Genomic DNA, 21113 nt, shown 5'->3' on the forward strand with positions numbered 1-21113 from the left:
GTACACTTTTGTTTAAAGGGCTTCAGATGATCATTTTGAGAGTGATAAGGAACAAATTAGTGGCAACAACAAAGTCCAACTAAAGACAACCCTTAGAAAGCAAAATGCAATGCAATAATTATAGAGCACAACCAGAGAAAAGAAATCTAAGGATTAGGCAACAGAACAGAATGCAGATATTTGTCTCAGTGAAGAGGATAATTTCTCCTTAGTATTGAGCTGTTGAAATGAGAGATAACAAACAATAGAACCTGTATTTCTATTAGGCATAAAAAGATTAGGTAGTAACATCTGGCTTCAGTATGGGGTCGTTAAGGAGGAAACTCCAGCAGACATATCTTAAAGCATTCAGTGCAGCTGCCCAGGAGAATTTTCTAATCAAATACGATCACAGTGTAAGCTAATTATCGCCCTGGCTTCCTGGAGTAGAAGGTTAGTCTGCAGGTGTCTGGGTGCTCATTAGAGAATGGCAAGGTGGATCAAAGCCAGAGAATGACTTTATGGTCTCTTTGTGCTACTTTACACATTTTTCACATCCATCAATTACATATTCTTTGTCACTGTCACTGTTCTCCTGTTCATCGATTTGCTCGAGCGGGCCCAGTAACATTGTGAGACTTGTTACTGTGTTTGGCATATCAAATACGTCACAGGTAGCTTGCCAGGCTTTGTCGTGCGGGTGAGATACTCTCAGTAGCTTGCCGTGCTCTCCAAGAGAAGTGGAGGAATCGAACTCGGGTTAGCCGTGTGGGCCGCATGCAAGGCAACTGCCCCACCCGCTAACTATTGCTCCAGTCGTTGAATAACTAATATTATAATGCATCTTTTCACTCTGCCCAACTAGTAGCACTGTCCTCCCATTCATCGATTTCCTCAAGCAGGTCCAGTAATGTCTCCACTGTGAGACTTGTTGTTACTCTGTTTGGCATATTGAACATGTCATGGGTAGCTTGCCAGGCTTTGCCGTGCAGGCGAGATATTCTTGGTAGCTTGTTGGGCTCTCAGGAAGGGGTGGAGGAATTGAACCCCGGTTGGCCAGGTTGGCCACTTTGGCCGTGTGCAATGCAAATGCCCTACCTGCTGTGCTGGATCGATAGCACAACTAGTAGTAATTATATATATATATATATATATATATATATATATGTATATATAATCTTTTATAGTTTATTCGATCAAATAATTCATTATCATTTATTCAATTAAATTTATGCAGTTTCACCTGGAGGAACATTTTTAAGGTTTTTCAGCAAACTTATGTGACCACCTGTGGATGAATGTGGAGACGTTACTTCCATTCCTTTGGTCAAAGGAAGTTCAAGGTATTCCATGACCAAGAAACACTGAAAGGTTTCATCTCCATAGAACATTGAAATATATATCTATCTTCCCCATCCCACAGTACTGTTGATAATATTGAAACAATTCTTCTTTCTATTTTTAGGCACTAAATTACCATTAGCTCAAAATAAGTCATAGTCATAAATCTCTTTTAATTTACAGGATCAAGCAATTTTACACATTTGGAGAAGAGCGTCTTGAGTTTGGAATTACGCAACATTGGCTGGAGCAATAACACTGTGGGTAGGGCGTTTGCCTTGCACGCAGCCAACATGGCCGACCCGAGGTCGATTTCACCACCCTTCTCGAAGTGTCCAGCAAGCTAACGAGAGTCTCTGCCCACATGGCAAACCCTGGCAAGCTATCCATGACATATTCAATATATCAAACACAGTAGCAATTGTCACAATGGAGAAGTTACTGGGCCCGCTCGAGCAAATCAATGAACGATGGGAGGAAAGTGACAGTTAATATAGAAGATTTGAAATGGACAATAAGAAAGATCAAATTATAAAATCATATTGATAGAACTTATTTTATAACATATATAATATAAATACACTTTCTGTCTTTAAAATCATTATTTAAATAATAATAAGATAGAATCTCCCACTCCCATACTCCAATTATTTGAGACTAAAATCACTTGTTTTTGCATGTTAGAACTTTGATAATTTTTAGTTCGGTAGTAATTTCCAAGAAATTTAAAGTAATTTTATATGGAAAACTTCATGAGACATTTCATTAAATAATTAAGCCCAAATATATATCCCACACTCTAGTAATCTTATAATTCTATCCAAGTTTGTTTTATTGGGATAGACTTATCTCCATTCCTGCTCTGCAAAAAAAAACCTATGAAATCCCAGTTTCAGGGACCAATGGCACAATCAACATGGTGGGGGGGGGGGGGAGGTTGCAGAGACAATAGGAGAGACCAAAAGTAGGATGATATACTGTAACAATAAAAGGAAATAATCCTATTTAAGAAGTATGCAGAATGGAAATTTGGCAAAGACCTCAACAAAGGTTTTCCAAAGTAAGTAAAAGTGGAAGTATTTTTAACAGGTCAACTCCAGGAACTAAAACTGATAGTCTCTGTTTTCTGTGGACTCTTTTAAGGCACACAATGGAAAGATATTTATTTTCATTTTGCTACTTTTTCATATAGCTACTGCATACATTGTCTCAAATTAGTCTCTCCTTAATAATTTATTGCAAGGAGGCATCTGACTTTAGAGATTCCCAGAAACGTTGTTTGCTAATCCTAGTATTCTACCCAAAGTAGTACCATCACTGTGTTGTATTTACCACCTGCTTGCTAATTTAATGATACAATATCTGACTTGTAACTAGAGATCTTTCCATTCTCCTTGAAAGCTCTCAAGATATATATATATGTATATGTATATGTATATATATATATATAGTTTTAAAGAAGATGCTTACTATATTTAGATGATTCCAGGGAGAGTGAAAAAGTTTAGAGGATATAAAATGCCAGTACTTTTTTCTAAATGAGCCATTTGGTAAATATGGTATTTACATTCTTTACAATTTGTTTTGAAACTGTTGCATTCTATAATTGTGGCACAATGACAGCTGTAAATGACACATGTGTGATGGAAATTGTGCTTATGTATTGATTTGATGGCAATAAAATATTTATAAAAACTGATAATAGAGCAGACTTATCTTCTGGACTACTCTACTAAACTTGAATCTTGGAAAAAATTATATCTTTATTGCCTACGTACCCAATGGTATCTGTTACTGTAGCAAGATAGACTGTCAGAACTTTTATTTATATGGTCATCAAAAATAACTAAATATGCAGAAACCACTTAAGTTTTCAGTTTGTGATTTAGGCCAACAAACCTCATTTTTCTAGCCTGTTCTCCTAAGCACACACTGAGGAAACATCACATATTTTTATTTTAAATTTCTTATTAAAATGATCTTTGTGAACCAGGAAAATGACTAGAACAAAGTTAACACTCAAGGCAAGTAGCAAAGTAAAATACATAGAAGCTCAATATGTGTTCCAGTTCCAGTAGCTTTTGACAGATGATATTCCATCACTGCCATAATTCTTATGCATCAGGAAACGGTGACACATACATTAGACAACCATGTCCTTGTAGTGCAGAGGGTAGAGAAATGTGTTTGCCCTTCTTATTTAATGTATATACCAGTACAACTGAATCCGTTCCAGAAATGCAATGTGCTGATTGATGAAGATACCAATTTAATCACTTACATAATGTGCTAGGATTGTGTGCTGTCTTTCTACCTAATGATCAATGGCAGGCAGCATATACTTTTACTTTGTTACCATCTGCTTCCAAACCAGTTAAGGATATATCCTTGTGCTTAAATCATTGTATGAAAAAAGTTAATGGAACATAAGTGGGGACAAACAAAATAGCTAGTTCACCATGTGGCATGCAAACTGCAGGCATTGCTCTCTTGCTCCCATCAGAAGTAGTCAAAATTCGCTTTTTCTTTCCTTTCTAACCAAACCTTCCAAGACGTCTGCTGAGAGACATCAATTTTAGTTATTTCTCTTGCTTTTTAAAAGTGGAGTAGCATGTTTTTGTGTGTACAAGACCTTATCATAAGTGGTAAAGGGAAAATAAGTCAACTGGGCTTGCCACTGTTGCCACACTACTGGCAACTCAACTTGCCAGTGTCGACATATCACTACATGCTACATCCTTGATGCAAGACTAAAATTAGAAGATAAACACATTATTGATATAAATTCCTATCAAAACATTTTTAGTAAATTTTTATGGAATTGTCAATATTAGAGTAAACATAGATTTGACTTTAAAAGTATTTATGAATCAAAATAAATCTGGAAAGCAAGTAGTATACATCCCAATATATTTTTCCTCAGTAAATTGTTCACACTTATAAATACAACTTATAAAATACATCAGATATGTATATAGTCATAAGAATAATTTCAAACACTATTTTCTATGAACTTTATATTTTTAATATAAAAATATATTGTATGAACTTTTGAATTATTTAATACAAGTGCAGCACTGTCTTGTATATTAAGATAATACTTTGGTTCAAAAATTTGTCACTCTCTTTAATTGATAATTGAAATCATGTTGTCTCTAATCTTTCTGTCCTTAATCTTACATTTCACTCCAGAAAAGAGATGGCCCTTTCCTCTAGAACAAAAGTCTAACTATTCAGGTGACATTTCAGAGATCATGATATTTTAAGGAATATTACAGGAATATCACATTTTCAAACAACTGAATCATACACAAATTAGCCTAATATACCTTGGAGGTTATGCTGGAATGACCTAATGGTAGAAAGGACTTGTAGTATATGGGAATGTGCCCTTTCTTTGCCAGAGATGTAAGGGATAGAGAAAAGACAAACTGATAAGTAAAAACAATTAAGCAACTCAACCCCCGCTGCTTCCCATGTAATAAGAAAGAAGAAGATGGATTATTAGTGTTCAGAGATGACCATAGATGAAAGCACACACGATAAATATGGCAAAAGGTCAGTTGTAGAAAAGTGAGGTGCAACAGCACAACACCTTACATATGAAAGGTTTTACTTATATGTGCTTTGTCTTTGTTTCTTCTCAGCTGTCCATGGTTTACTGCACCAAGGAGTTCATCCTTTCTTCTGCAAGTGCCCTGTATTAGCTCAGTTACTGATGGTGGAGTATGGAGATCATTGGTGTAGGGAAAGCAACACTGTCCTCTATTTCTGTGGCTACCTGGCTCAGCCTAAGAATGAAACTGATACAAAAAAATCAACAGATAAAAATGCAATCAAATTTGTATTTCTATGCATGCATAAAATCTTCACAACAGAATTAAGACCTGATAAAACAAGTGGGGCAGAACTTTTTTTTAATAAATCTTTGAAATGTAAAATAAGACATTCTGTAGAACTGATAAGGCAAAGGTGTTTGGACTGAGGAGAATAAATTTTGAAAGTTCAAATAGAAAGAAGCTTTGTCTGTAGAGGTTTTCTCCAAACTTCTTGTCTCTGGTTATTAAGATGTCTTCTATCCTCCTTGAATGGAAAGGGGACCTTTTACACGAGTTTCATCCCTGCTTTTGGAAAGGCAAAGGAAGGTTAAATTATTATTTTCATACCTGTCAACTTTTGTGGCTTTAATAGAAAAAGTGACATATTTAGGGTAACACGTTCTAAACCCTTTTAGAGGTTTGGAGATTATATAAACTATTTAGACCAAGCCAAAAACAACAACAACAACAAAAAACTCAGTGGGTTCCACTAGGGCACCATGTGATGCTAGCTATGAATTAGGAGAGACAGGGCCCTTAATTAACTAATCTGAAAGAAGATTTAGAAAACACTGCAATTCCAGAAGGACCAATTTCTCCCAAAACAGCATAATATATTAAGTCTTTATATGGGCTGAAACTCATGAGGATATTAACAGAGAATGAGGGCAGAACTCATTTTTCTTAAAGGCTTTGAATTTTGTATAAAAGCTTATTCAAACTATTTATTATGTGAGATAGTAGTTTCAATATTTAGTATGCTCTAAAACTTAATTAAATATTTAGACTATTTGGAAGGCTAAATATTTAAATTCAAAAGAGTAAACTAGAAGGATGAGATATGTAAAATTGGGAAGCAACTTCCTCAGTTAGTTACTATGTGATAAAACTTTGTAAGGAAGGGAAATCAACTACAAGAACTAAATATGGAATGTGATAGCTTTTAGCTATTTAGAAGGCTATGAGTTGAATACAGTCACCGGAAAGAATAAGGTAAAACTTGTTCCATATGTTAAGATGTTTTATTTTAGGAAATGGTGAGAGATAACACAACTTTTCAAGTATGAAATAGATGTAATTAATTATCATACATAGTTAAGGAATAAAATTACTAGCCCACAAAGTAGATAATGTTAGGATCACCTCTCAAAGGCTTGCTTTCTTTTACAGCCTGAAAAAAATACTAGAATATTTGACAGTATACGTCTCAAAAATACCTATATAGTCCTATTTGAAGAAGTAATAATGTGCCCACCCAAATCAGAGGATAAAATATACATGCATCATGTTGATAAAATAAATTGTGATTTAGAGAGATCTATCTAAGTCTAAGTGGAAATATTTATCAAAGCATTAACACTGAGTCTGTCTCTGGAAATATTCTTCATGTTCAAAAGATGCTTTTGTTAATGCTGAAGGAAATGATAGGTAAAAATAATAGACCTCATCAATCATTCTTCAAATATAGCTCACAACCTCTAGGAGTGCATATCTTTGTCAAATCTTAGAAGTTTGTTGACACTTCTTTTGTGGCAAAGTTATAGGATATTTGAAGAAGTAGCCCAAGGCCAACAAACTCGTCTGCAAACTTTTCAAAAGTTTGAGGTACAAAATATAAAATGAGACCTGACCCTGACATGTGTGCTCTGATAGACCCATCTGCCTCTGGGAGTTCCACACCTTAACCAGCCTAGCTGTAGAGGAGACTGGGAAAGAGTTAGGGCCCTTCCTCATGTATACAAGGGAGGGATCAGGGACAGGATGAGTGGGTTGAAGGGCCCTGTGGGAATTTCCACCAGTTGTGCCTTTGTCCTCTAAATGGCTGCCTGTTGCTCCAGAGAATCACTGCTCAGAGAAAGATAGGCTCTTTCACATCTTACAGCTAACTCATGGATGTCTAGCTGAGTGCCTGGGGTAGACCAGGAGCCAATAGAGACCAGGAGAGATCCTTCTTTATCAAGGGTCTGCTCTTTTCTGTTTGGAGCCATGGTCATCTGCATCTGGTGAGTGCCATCTTATTTTTTTTTTAATCTCTAAAGAGTTTACAAGTAATCTGGAAAAGAACATGAAGTCTCCTAGGACCATAGCAAATTTTATGGGGAAGTTGTGAGAAAACCACCAAGATAAATGAGTGAAGACAATGACACAGAAGGCACAACTAGCACCAGCTAGCTCATCAAATTATCAATGACTTTAGTAACACCATTGTAAGATATAACAATGATCACGGATTGACTTTTTTGGTTGTAATAAATATGAAGTAAATTAATATGTACATGCTAACAGGGCAAATCTGGGTGGTGGGTAAGAAACTGGGACATTGGTAGAGGGAAGTTCATACTAGTGGTGGCATTGGTGTTGGAATATTGAATGGGTAAAACAAATACATTATAAACAACTTTGTAAATCATGGTACTATAATTTTTTTAAAAAAGGATAAAGTAACAATAACTAGAGTTTAGCATATTTAACAATAGAGAAAATTGGGAGAGAAAAATATACCTGCTAGGCATTATAAAATGCAATCTACAAATTTAAAAGAAGCATTATACATTAATGTATGAATTATCAAATTTATAAAGTATCAAAACATTAAAATCTTTATTAAGTTATTTAATTTGTTAAGTTATTTAATTTACCACTTTAAATTTAGATTTAATATTTCAACTTCAGAAAATACCAATTTGCCTTATTTCAGTTATGTTACTCTGATTAGGTCCAGAGAGATATTACAACAGGTAGAATATTTGCATTGCATTCAGCTGTCCCAGATTCAATTCCTGGCATCCTATAACTTCCCCAGAGCCAGCCAAATGTAATGGAGTGATGATCCCTGAACTTGGGGATCAATCCATTATTTTTGTCTGTGTGTGGACAATAATAATAATAATAATAATAATAATAATAATAAATCAATTACATTCCTCTGTTTGGGGTTAGTGAGGCCAATGTCAAGTTTAAAATTTTTAAATTTCTATATTGTTCTCTTATAAATTTTGTTTTATACTCTGTAATACTATTTTGTGGAATTCTTATTAAACATCAAATATCCAGGAAAATATGCAGTTTTTAAGTACTATTTATCTTCTTTAGAAGACATTGTTTACTACTTATTCTTTATTGTACTTTTCTCTGATTTCAGAATCCAGCAATTTATTATTCTATATGATTATAATTATATATACAAGGCCTTCACATGTAACAGAAAATCTTTTGAAAGTATATGATAGAGAGAGACATAACCAATTAGCTTCATAAAGAATATCTTTTGTTAGACACAGAGAAAACAGTTAATGATATTACTCACATGAATTGGAAAGAGGAGGCTGAAGATAAATAAATATATTTTCAAATAAATCAGTTGATTATAATTAAAAATTGATGATACTATCAATGTTATTTTTTTATTTAAAAAGCAAAGTTTATCAAATGAAAGTGGTTCAATTATGCTTAAAATTTAATATGAATCTAATGGAAAACATAAAGATTAGACGGAATGAGTTCATCAATTTTTAACAGAAAATTTTAATTAATTAAAAAATGTTTAATTCTCAATCACTATATAATCAATCACAAATAAGACAAATTCACAGAAAGAGTAGTACTTACATTTAGGATTTTAAAGTTTATATCAAAGAAATTATATTGTCTTAAAGATTGATACTTGAGTCAATCAAGCAAAATTGTAATGGAGAACTAGAAAACCTTGCAGTGTCAGAGAATAAAGACATTTTAGAGGTCCAACTCACCCTTACTCCCCACCATCCATTAATTTTCTATGTTAGTAAAGACATTTAATTAATCTTTCTTGCTCTAAACCTCACCCTGGATAATGTTATATATGTATAAGATGGGCTGGAGCAATCGTACAGCGGTAAGGCGTTTGCCTTGCACGCAGCCAACATGGCCGACCCGAGTTTGATTCCTCCGCCCCTCTCAGAGAGCCCGGCAAGCTACTGAGAGTATCTCGCCCGCACGACAGAGCCTGGCAAGCTCCCCGTGTCGTATTCGATATGCCAGACACAGTAATAACAAAGTCTCCAATGGAGACGTTACTGGGCCCGCTCGAGCAAATCGATGATCAACGGGAGGGCCTTTACTTTACTTTACTATGTATAAGATATTTCTTTGCACAAAAATACAAGGTGGATGTTAACTTCAAATGTCTTTCAGTTAGCTTTAATTTATATTTAAATAAATTGCCTTGCCATAATTTTGCATGTATTATATTATTATACTATATGATTATGTGGAATCATTTCCAAAAAGAGTATTGCCCTAGCCATAGCACAGTAGTAGGGCGCTTGCCTTGTACACAGCCAGCACGGCCGAGTTGGTTTTGATTCCTCTGCCCCTCTCGGAGAGCCCAGCAAGCTACTGAGAGCATCTCGCCCACATGGCAAAGCCTCGCAAGCTACTAGTGACTTATTCAATAAGCCAAACACCATAATAACAAGATTCAAAAAATGGAAACGTTACTGGGCCCGCTCGAGCAAAATTGATGAACAACAAAAGGACACTGTTTGTTTTGTTTGTTTATTACATTCACAAAATTTTTTTTAAAAAAATAGTCATTCACTTAGAATTACTTTTCTATTGAGCATTTATGTCTTTCATACCTGAAATCAATTCTAATGCATCTGTGGAGGTGTTTTCATTAGTTCTAATTGAATTAATGAAGATAATGTCAGATTGTTCAGGTTGATAGTTTAGTCTCAAGTATCTGTATTTATACGTACTCTTTCATTTCAGACACTAGCCACATGTCCAAGTTGTCAACTTTAGTTCTGAAGAACTGGCTATGATTCAGAGGCTCCCATGCCCTTTCCCAATTAGATTAATGTATCAAGACAACTCGCAGACTCAGAGAAATGAGAGCATGATCAGGACTAATCACTGTCAGAAGTTTAGAATCGAAGATCTCCTGAGGAGATCTCACATGGGCCTGAGTGTTTTTAAATTCTTTATGCTGTGGAAAATTAGAAAGGGGCAAATGTTTCAGATAGAGATGATAGCACACTGAAAGAATTTAAAACAAAACACACTAGTGAGGGGTTTCAGTTTTCAGCTAGTTACCTTGTATTTAAGAGATTCGTTATTTGAATTGGGGTTCCAAGACCTAACTTGAGTTAATGAATTAGAGCCTATGTAAGCAGTTATTGGTCTGGAGCGATAGCACAGCCGGTAGGGTGCTTGCTTTGCAAACAGCCAACATGGGCGATCTGAGTCTGATTCCTCCGCCCCTCTCGGAGTGACAGTCAAGCAACCGAGAGTATCTCGCCCGCGTGGCAAAGCTACCCGTGATGTATTCGATATGCCAAGCACAGTAACAACAAAGTTTCACGATGGAGACATTACTGGGCCCGCTCAAGCAAATCAATGAACAACAGGAGGACAGTGACAGTGACAGTAAGCAGTTATTATACAATGACTTAAAAAAATCTGTTTCTGATACTGTCACAGATGTTTCTAATATAAAATAATATGTAGAAATCTCTTTTATAATAGTCTTCTGAAGAACAAGAACACTGCTTTATAGATGTGCTTATTTTAATAACAAATTTGGAAGAATTTTTCAAGAGAGTAAGATCCACAGTTTTCATCACAACTTGAAATACACTTTAATGTGTAAATGTGAATTAACTTCATGATTTCTTAGCACTGGAGCAAATTTATGTAAAGTTACTGGTAACTTCAATATTCAATAAATGGGCATCCAACTACAAAATTCCCAGAAATCCTATGAAATAACTACAAAAGTTTATTATTGCTTCTTATTTTGCCTTCTTTTTCAGTTCTGAGTCAGAGCAATTGTATATTTATTAATCCACTTAGATATGTGTATCAATTCAGCAGATTTTAGAGGAGATTAATTAGATTTATTTCAAATAACTATAGATTTTCATGACATTTTTTGGTTTAAAGCAAAAATTGGTACTCGCAATTGGTAGATACACAGTGTCAAGATTGAAAAGGAAAAAATAAATTCATTAACAAATTTCATTCAACTATTACATAAAGCTGCAACTAAAAAGGCAAACATGTCCAATCATGCAATTATTAATTTAGAGCAGATTTGAAATAGTAAATAGTATGTAATATAAACTATATACTATAAATATATGTGCGTATATATACATTTTAATAATCTCTCAATGCCTAGGTTTTTTTTTCCAGAGGTGTGTCCATATGACCAGCTCTTGAGACAGAGAAAAGAATAATTATCTTGTCTCTACTCAAATACATAAAATAAATGTGACTTTTCCAGTTTTACTCTTTGGCCTTGGAAATCATTGATACATTGAAATACCCAAATGGAATGCAATAAAAACATCTGTATTCGATAGCACAGCAGGTAGGGCGTTCGCCTTACAAGCGGCCAACATGGCCGACCCGAGTTCGATTCCTCCGCCCCTCTCGGAGAGCCCGGCAAGCTACCGAGAGTATTCGATATGCCAGACACAGTAACAACAAAGTCTCCAGTGGAGACGTTACTGGGCCCGCTCAAGCAAATCGACAATCAACGGGAGGGCCTTTACCTTTTTTACCTTAAATCATTAGTTAAAAATAAGCTATTCTGAAGGCTGGAGAGATAGAACAACAGGTACTGAACTTTCCTTGCATGGCATTGACCTGAGTTCAATGCCCAGCATCCCAGATTACTACCAGGAGTACTTCCTGGGTATGGGACCAGGAGTAACTTTGAGAATTGCTAGATCTGGCCCCCAAACAAAACAGAACTGAATAACAAATAATCTATCTAATTTGATTGATAAAAGTATATATTTAATTTGGAAACAAAAGTCCTCAGTTTTAATCACAGTTTTTTTATAATCCTTATCATCATGAAAGTGTCAAGTTACAAGGATTAACATTTCTCTATGAAGTTAGTACTTACCAAATATCTGCTCTTTCTCCTCAGTTTCTCAAGCTAAGTACTTATGATACTTGCAGTCACATTACTAATACGTTTAATGGACTGAGTAAGGACATGCATTTCTTGCAGAGGTTGCTATTGATTTTTTCTCCTCTTTCTCTGCCTCTTGGTGATATAGAAGTGAAGTATCAACTATAACATAGAGGACCTTGGATAAATGATTGATATAAATGCTTCATTAGTCTAAACCATTGAAATTTTATCATTTATTTTTAACTAAATATACTGGTCTATCTTTAGTAACTAAATTGTCTTTATAAAATGTCATTCTTTGATCCCTTTAACTACTATATTTTCCATAGAAGTTTAACTTGTGGTACTCTGCAGAATTTGTGTACTGAATCACAATTTCTGTTACCGGTTAGAAATCAGGTAAGTGCAGAAATTGAAGGTTAGACTGTAGAAATGTTTTATAGCTATTTAATATATATATGACATAGAGAATGTGCTCATGTTATTACTCATGAATTATATTGGATCAAGTGTGTAAATTATAATCTATTCTATCATCCTTTAATACCCAAAATTAAAAAGTCAATATTAATAGCATTCAGAGCACTTGAAAATGTTCAAAAAATGAATCTAAAAGAACTTTGTTCCTTATTTAGTGAGATACAATTGACTCAGATTTAGAACAAAATGGATATATCTAGTAAACATAATTTTTTGTTACTACAATGGATCTATTTAAATCATGTAAGATATAAAAAAACAAAGAAGAAAGTAAAGATTATAGACTTTGCATTACTATTATTATTTCATTGAATTCTATTTATGAACTTATATGAGCATACAAAACTCACACATATGGACAAAATCATTTTATTATAAATAATTCATTTAATATGCTTTTCCAATCAAGTAACTCTAGTTTACTCACTTGATAGTATTGAGTTCTTTGCTGCATACACTTGCCATAATTTATTTGTCTAATTTTCATTTATATAATTATTCTAATATTTTTTTATTTTCAGAGACGGTGATTACAAAGTCATTGATAGTTGATTTTCAGGCATACAGTGTTTCAACACCAATCCATCATCTGTGTCATCCATAGCCACAGTGCCGCCCTCTGTTCATTTCCCTCCCACTCCTCAGCCTCCCTTCCAGACAGGGACATTTCAAAGTCTGAGGTAGTTTAGATCTCAGTTTTCCAGTTCTATTGATTCTCTGATTCAAATATCACACTTAAATACCACCAATATACCTGCAACCTGCGCTCAGTCCCTGTTGCCTCCAGTTCTTGTCTGCTTAATTTTCGCAGCCGCCAACCCCATCCACAGCACACACATCTTTTAACTTTTTATCCCCATCCTCAGTTCTGTTATCTAGGGGCCAAATTGATCTAGGTATCCAAACTTTGATACCTTGTGTTCTCTTACCCTCTTACTCTGTATGCCACAGATAAGTAAGAACATCTGATATTTCTTTTTCTGCATTAGTTTGTTCTAATTTATACCTTCCCATTCCATTCCAGTTGCAGAAAATGGGAAGATTTTATTGTTCTATGCAGCTGCATTGTATTCCATTAAATATATAGGTATATAGCACGGCATGTAGGACATTTGCCTTGCATGTGGCTGACCTGGGTTCAATTCCTCTGCCCCTCTCGGAGAGCCTGGCAAGCTACTGAGAGTATCTCGCCCACACGGCAAAGCTTGGCAAGCTACCCATGATGTATTCGATATGCCAAACACAGTAACAACAAGTCTCACAATTTGTTGTGAGATGTTACTAGTGCCTGCTCGAGCAAATCGATGAACAACGGGAGGACAGTGCTACCCAGACCGTGCATATGCAGAGACACATTATAATATACATTATATATGATAAAGTAAAGGCCCTCCCGTTGATCATCGATTTGCTCGAGCAGGCCCAGTAACGTCTCCATTGGAGACTGTGTTGTTACTGTGTTTGGCATATTATATAATGTATATAAGGTATATATAAAATGTATGAGTATGTATACCACTTTTATGTATACATACTTTTATTATCCAATCACCTGTCATTGGACACACACATAAATGTATATACACACTCATATACATGTTTATACATATATATGCATAATTATATATTTTGTATGTCATATATATTTATATATACACTTATATATAAGTGTACATACAGACACACATATATATATATCATATTTTTAATATCAATTCACCTGTCATTGGACACTTAGGTCAATTCTAGCTAGTGTGTTGTTTGCTGCAGTGAATAATGGTGTATGTCCTTTTGAGTGCATGTTTGTGTCCTGGGGAAAATAGAAAAAAGTGAAATTACTGGGTCATGTGAGACATCTAGACTTAATTCTTTAGAAAACTCTTCGCATTCTTGTCTATAAAGGTTGAACCAGAAAACGTCTGCCCAGCAGTGGATGAAATTCTTTTTTCACCCAGCAATACAGATTGTTCTCAGGTTTTGTAATGTATTTTTTTTTGCTGGTGTGAGATGCTATCTCATTGTTACCTTGATCTGGAGTTCCCTGATAATAAGTGATGAGGAGCACCTTTTCTTATACATATTGTCTATTCATCTCTCTTCTTCAGACAAGTGACTGTTCATTTCCCCTCTCCATATTGGCAGGGTTTTTTTTTTGTGAGAAACTTTTATAGCTTAGATATTAACCCTTCATTAGATTTGTTGAATGCAAACTTTATTAATTTTTGGTTTGGGAAGGCACAAAGGCAGGTCTCAGAATTTAATCCTGACTTCACCAATCAGAGATCACTTCTGGTGGGATTTTAAGAATTATATGGTTTTCCAGGAATAGAAAGTGGGTCTCTCATGGCAAGCCTCCAGCCTCCTACAATTTTTCTCTGATCCCCTATTTTGTGTCTCTTTTAATTGTATACTAGGTTTCTTTTGCCACACAGAAACAATTTAATTTGCTAGTATTCTCCTATTTACTTTTTTTCTGTTGCAAATGTAGGACATTTGCCTTGCATGTGGCTGACCTGGGTTCAATTCCTCTGCCCCTCTTGGAGAGCCTGGCAAGCTACTGAGAGTATCTCGCCCACACGGCAAAGCCTGGCAAGCTACCCATGATGTATTCGATATGCCAAACACAGTAACAACAAGTCTCACAACTTGTTGTGAGACGTTACTAGTGCCTGCTCGAGCAAATCGATGAACAACGGGAGGACACTTTTGTTAATGGGATTATATTCTTTAAAACACACTTGAGTACAAATATTGTAATGCTCAGCCTATATTTTCTTCAATACTTTGTGGATTCTGGTCTGATCCATGGTCTTTGACCCACTATTAATTGATTTTTTTGTGTAAGGTATATGATATAGATCCTCCTTCATTTTAATATGTATGTCTATCCAGTTTTTTCAACACCATTTGTTCAAGAGACTCTCCTCTCTCCACTTATTGTACGGAACTTTGAAAAAAATTAGTTGAACATAGATCTGGAGATTTTTTCCGCTCACAGGGGGCAGAGCCTGGCAAGCTCCCTGTGGTGTATTAGATATGCCAAATACAGTAATGACAATAGATCTCATTCCCCTGACTCTGAAAGAGCCTCCAATCATTGGGAAAAGACGAGTAAGAAGAGGCTGCTAAAATCTCAGGGCTGCGAGGAATAGAGATGTTACCGGCACCTATTTGAGTAATTCTACAATCAATGGGATAACAATGATACAGTGACACAGTGATACTTCATTCTAACCCTTTGGTCAGAGAATATATTCTCATTCCAGTCAGTACCATTTTATTTCAATCATTATGGATTTATAGTACAGTTTCAAGTTACATAGTGAGATACATGTCCAAATCTTATTTTTCAGTACGACTTTGGTTATTTGGAATATTTTATGATCCTGAAAAATTTATTATTGACTGCTCTATGTCCTTAAAGAATGCCATCTGAATTTGAATGGGTATTCTATTGAATTTATATAATAATGTAGATAGGATAGTCATTTTGACATTGATTCTGCCACTTCATAAACATGGAATATTTTTATATTTCCTAAGTTTGTCTTCTAATATTTTTTAAGTGACATAGTTTATTCCAGGTAGGGCATTTGCCTTGCATGCGGCTGATACAGACAACCCGAGTTCGATTTCTCTGCCCCTCTTGGAAACCCCGGCAAGATACCGAGAGTATCTCTTTTACACGGCAAAGCCTGGCAAGCTACCCGTGACCTATTTGATATGCCAAGATACAGTAATAAGTCTCACAAGGTTACTGGTGCCTGCTCGAGCAAATCAATGAACAACGGGAGGACGGTGACAGTGACATGTTAAATTGATTCCTATGAACTTGGTGATTTTGGACACTATTTTAAATGAAATAATTTTTTTTACCTCTTTCTCCCCTAGTTCATTTGTATGTGATACAATTTTTATTGCCTTCAACCATTTATTACACATGAAAGTAAGTAAAATTCTATAAGAATGATCATGAATACATATTTTCATATGCTGTTTGTACCTTAAGTCTTAATTTTCCAAAGTTTCTGAACTAGATAAGAAAATCTCATAGATATAAATGAGGGCTGGAGCTATAGCACAGCGGTAGGACGTTCGCCTTGCAAGCAGCCAACATAGCGGACCCGAGTTCGATTCCTCCGCCCCTCTCAGAGATCCTGGCAAGCTACCGAGAGTATCTCGCCTGCACGGCAGAGCCTAGCAAGCTCCCTGTGACGTATTCGATATGCCAAACACAGTAACAACAAAGTCTCCAATGGAGATGTTACTGGGCCTGCTCGAGCAAATCGATGAACAATGGGAGGACAGTGACAGTGACAGTGACATAGATATAAATGAATAATGGTTCCTTAAATAGGGACTATTTCTTAGACATTTATTCACATGAAAAATAAAAATATACATTCTTTATTTCACCTATTAGAAATTCAATGTCTTCATACAGAAGACATTATATTTATTGAAGCAATATAATTATTTGGACTTGTATACATAAAAAAGCTAATGGTTAGTAAACACTATACTTTGCCCTTATGTTATTGTTAACATGTCAGAAACAAACCCAGTTTATCAGCAAGGCCTGCACAATCATTATCTTGAATATTTGTATGTATTTGTATCAGATAGTGACTGTTTCATATTTCTCCCTTGGCCAGCAGGTGTAATGGGATGAAACTAAATGTTCCTTAGTTAGCCAATGATTTTATGATCCATCTGTTCTAGTAGAAAGGAATGAGGCAGGTGGGATTCTTCTTGTTACTATAGGGCTATGATAGATTCAAATAGAAACAATGATTCCAAACATCTTTGCAGAGCTGTAACTCATGCTTTGCTATTTATATTAAAATTACACTTAATCTGCCATGAAAGGTAAAACTAATAGAGAGCATATTTTTAAAGAAAATTGTTTAATATAAAATTTCATGTATTTATATTTGATGAAACTTTACCGACAGTGCAGGTGGAGATCATGGGTGAAGGCACAGAAGAAAAGTGAGTCTTTTCTGACTTACAGTGAATCTTTCTTATTCTCGTGTTCTTTCTAAAGGCTGTTTTCCCTTAACTTGAATAATAGTTTTTGTGAAGTTATTTTTGTAAACATGTAAATGATGAGTTTGCATGGAAACAAATACTAAAAACTTTTATACCAGTATCTTGCTCACTCCATAATATTTTTTCACCAAACCAAGTTACAACATCTACAATCTACCCTTGTACCTTCATTGATCTTTATGCTTAAACATTAAAAAAAAAAAATTCCCCATCTTACAACTGAAAGAATTCTCAGTTTAACTGCAGCCCTCTGTTTTCTAGGATTTACATTTCTTAAAGAAACAATGCTGCTTTAGATACTACATTCAGATGGCATTACAAAAGCACATTTAGCATTATGATTCTTCCCAGATATACCATCACTTGATCACTTGATATCCCATTACTCATTGATTTGCTCAAGCGGGCACCAGTAATGTCTCCATTCGTCACTGTTGCAGGCTATTATAGCCCAGTGGTTTCTACTCATTATAGGAACACAGACAACCTCAAACTGATCATTCAGGGTCTTGACAAAGAAGTCTGACCATCTTGAAGGTAGAAAACCACGCGATCTTTTGGCATCACGTGGAATCCAGTTGGTAATGGTTCTAGTCCAGCTTTCGTCTCCAAACCTCATTATGTGCCGAGCCCATCTTATGTTCTATGCCTTGGCAAACGAGACAGAATCCCTGATTCTTGACCATCGATGGCGGTTGGAACTGCGGATTCTTTCTCTCATTTGAGAAAAGCGTGATACTCCAAACATAGCTCTTTTGGTTCATCTTTGGGAGACCTGAATAGCAATCTCATCCTGCTTTCATAGGACCCTGGTCTCTGAGGCATATGTTAATGAAGGAAGAACAGTGGAATCAAAGAGATATGCCAGAACCGGAGGTTCTTCATTCTCTTCGCTATTTCTTCAATGCTCTGGAAGGCAGTCCAAGACCCTCACTTCCTCCTGCTCAACTCAGGTGCCAGGTCATTCATCATGTTGACTTCTCGAAGTAGGTAAACATAACTGTTGCATTCGGAGATGTTTCTTCCATTGAGAGCAAATGGAATGTCAGGAATGAGACTGTTTCTCATAAACATTGTCTTAGTGAGATTCAGCTGTACTCCGACCTTTCCACACTCTCGGTCAAAGTCAGCCTGCATCTGTGCCACTTGGTTAATGTTTGGTGTTATTAGAACACCAATGAAGCGGAGGTGGTGTATTTGCTGACCCTCTATCTTCACTCCCATTCCTTCCCATTCTAATCATCACATAACATTCTCGAGGGTGGCACTGAAGAGTTTTAATGAAATGGTATCACCCTGCCAAACCCTTCTCTTGGCATGGATGATCACTTCCTTGTACAACGGTGAGATCCTGGTGGTGAATCCATAATACAGCGCACAGAGGAACCTGATGTATTGAGTTTGAATGACCTGTTTGGCTAGAGCTTCAATGACTACTTCTATCTCAACAGAATCAAATGCATTCTGTAAATCAATGAATGTTAGACAGAGTGGCATCTTGAACTCCCTAGAAACCACAATGAGCTTGGTTAACATATGGATATGGTCAATCATGCTGAATCCTTTACGGAACCCAGTTTGCTCACATGGTTGTCATTCATTTAGTGTTCTGCCAATCCTATTCAGGATGACTCAAGTGAACAGCTTGTAGATGACAGACAACAGGTAGAACGGGCAATAATTGCCAATATCGTGGATGTCTCCCTTCTTGTAAGTAGAACAGTCCTGCTGGTTTTCCGTTTGGATGGAACGTTGCATTCAGACAGGTAGCATGTGAAGAGCCGAGCCAGTGTATTGATGAGTACTGACAGCAGGGTCTTCAAGTGTTCAAGTCTGACCATGTCTGGGGCAGCTGCTTTTCGCTCCTTTACCAACAAGATGGCATGTCAGATTTCGGAAGGGAGAATGTTGAGAACTACATATCCATCTTGCGGAATTTGGGATGTGGGCAGGTGGACGTGGCTATTAAGAGATCTGAGTAGAAGTCATGGATAATGTTCTTCATTACCCTTCTGGAAGATGTGATAGATCCATCAGGAAGTAGGAGGGCAGTCATCTTGGTCTTGTAGTTGGTGAAGGACAGGTGGGTGTTGCAAATGCTTTTCCCAGCTTCTGCCACATCTGCCAGCACTGCTGCTCTTCTCTTTGAGGTCTTCCTTTATCATTTCTCAGCACTGCTTTGCGAGCTCAGACATTCACGTTGGCGAATGAGCTCAAGAATTTTCGAAGACAGGCGTCTTTTTGTGCCTATTTCTCTCTCAGAATTCCTCACACAACCATGAAAGTGCTGAACCAGTCGATTGTATTCCTCATCAATTTTGTCCACGACAGCATCTGCTTATGTTTTCGCAATAATATCAAAGAGCTCCCAGTTGATGGTCATTTTCGGGGTTCTCTTCTTAAACTTTGCAGCCCTTTATCCCCACTCCATGAAGTAGAAATTTGCACAAAAGAGACATTGGTCTGATCCCGTTCAGAATTTTGGGACATCGGTCAGGCAAAACTGTCGATTGAATATGATGTGGTCAATTTCATTGTGGAACCATAAACCAGTAGGCTCCCATGTCTAACATTTATATTTGATCTTCTGAAATTGTGAGTTACCATGGATGGTCTTGGTCAACATGTTGAACTCTGACAGTCTCTTACCCTGTTCATTCTATTCTAGGCCATGGATCCTGATATGGAGTTCTTCAGGCGACCTTCTCAGTCTTATCTTGGCATTAAAATCACAACAATGATCTTGTAGAAGGTGTGGTCTACTTTATAGAACTTCTCCAGCTTCATGTAGAATGTCTCAATTTCTCCTTCATCATAATTGGATGTTGGTATATAGACAACAAAGATAGAAACTGCCAGCAGTAAGCCACATCTTTTTTTTATTTTATTTTTTAATTTTTTTAAATTTATTTCAAATACCCATCCCTCCACCAGTGCCCATTTCCCACCACCGCGGATCCCAGTATCCCTTCACCCCCCCATCATCCCCATCCCACCCTGCCTCTGTGGCAGGGCATTCCCCTCTGTTCTCTCTCTCCTTTTGGGTGTTGTGGTTTGCAAAAGAGTTAAGCCTGATCTTCAGGGAGAAACATTGTATGATTTACTTTCCATTGGTCACTTTGTATATAAGGAGATGTAGTGTGCCCACTTAAGCAGACACGCGGTTTGAAAAAAAAAAATGTCCTGGTGCTCACATGCCAGAGCTGTGCTTGTAGAGGATCACGGTCACTGAGGTTCCATCTGGAGAGAGCGGGATGCAGCACCTACACCATCTGGGATGTCCCAGTGATATCAGCTCTGCTTGGGAACTGGAGAATTCTCTGGAAGCTACGGGGCCCTCCAGCTAGTTTTCTTCTTTGTTCAAGCCACATATTTTCAAGTATAATTTTCCGATTTGGGTTGTTAGGCATTCAAATGAATCAGTGCTCATGGCCAAGTCTGTGTTGACAAGGACACCAACACCACCAATTCCTCTTTTGTTGCATATTCCAAAAAACAGTTCTTCTCCAGTGTCTAAACTGCATGATGTGATT

The sequence above is a fragment of the Sorex fumeus genome, unplaced genomic scaffold, assembly GCF_029834395.1.
Source record: "Sorex fumeus unplaced genomic scaffold, SorFum_2.1 ptg000003l, whole genome shotgun sequence".
In the NCBI taxonomy this organism is placed as follows: domain Eukaryota; kingdom Metazoa; phylum Chordata; class Mammalia; order Eulipotyphla; family Soricidae; genus Sorex; species Sorex fumeus.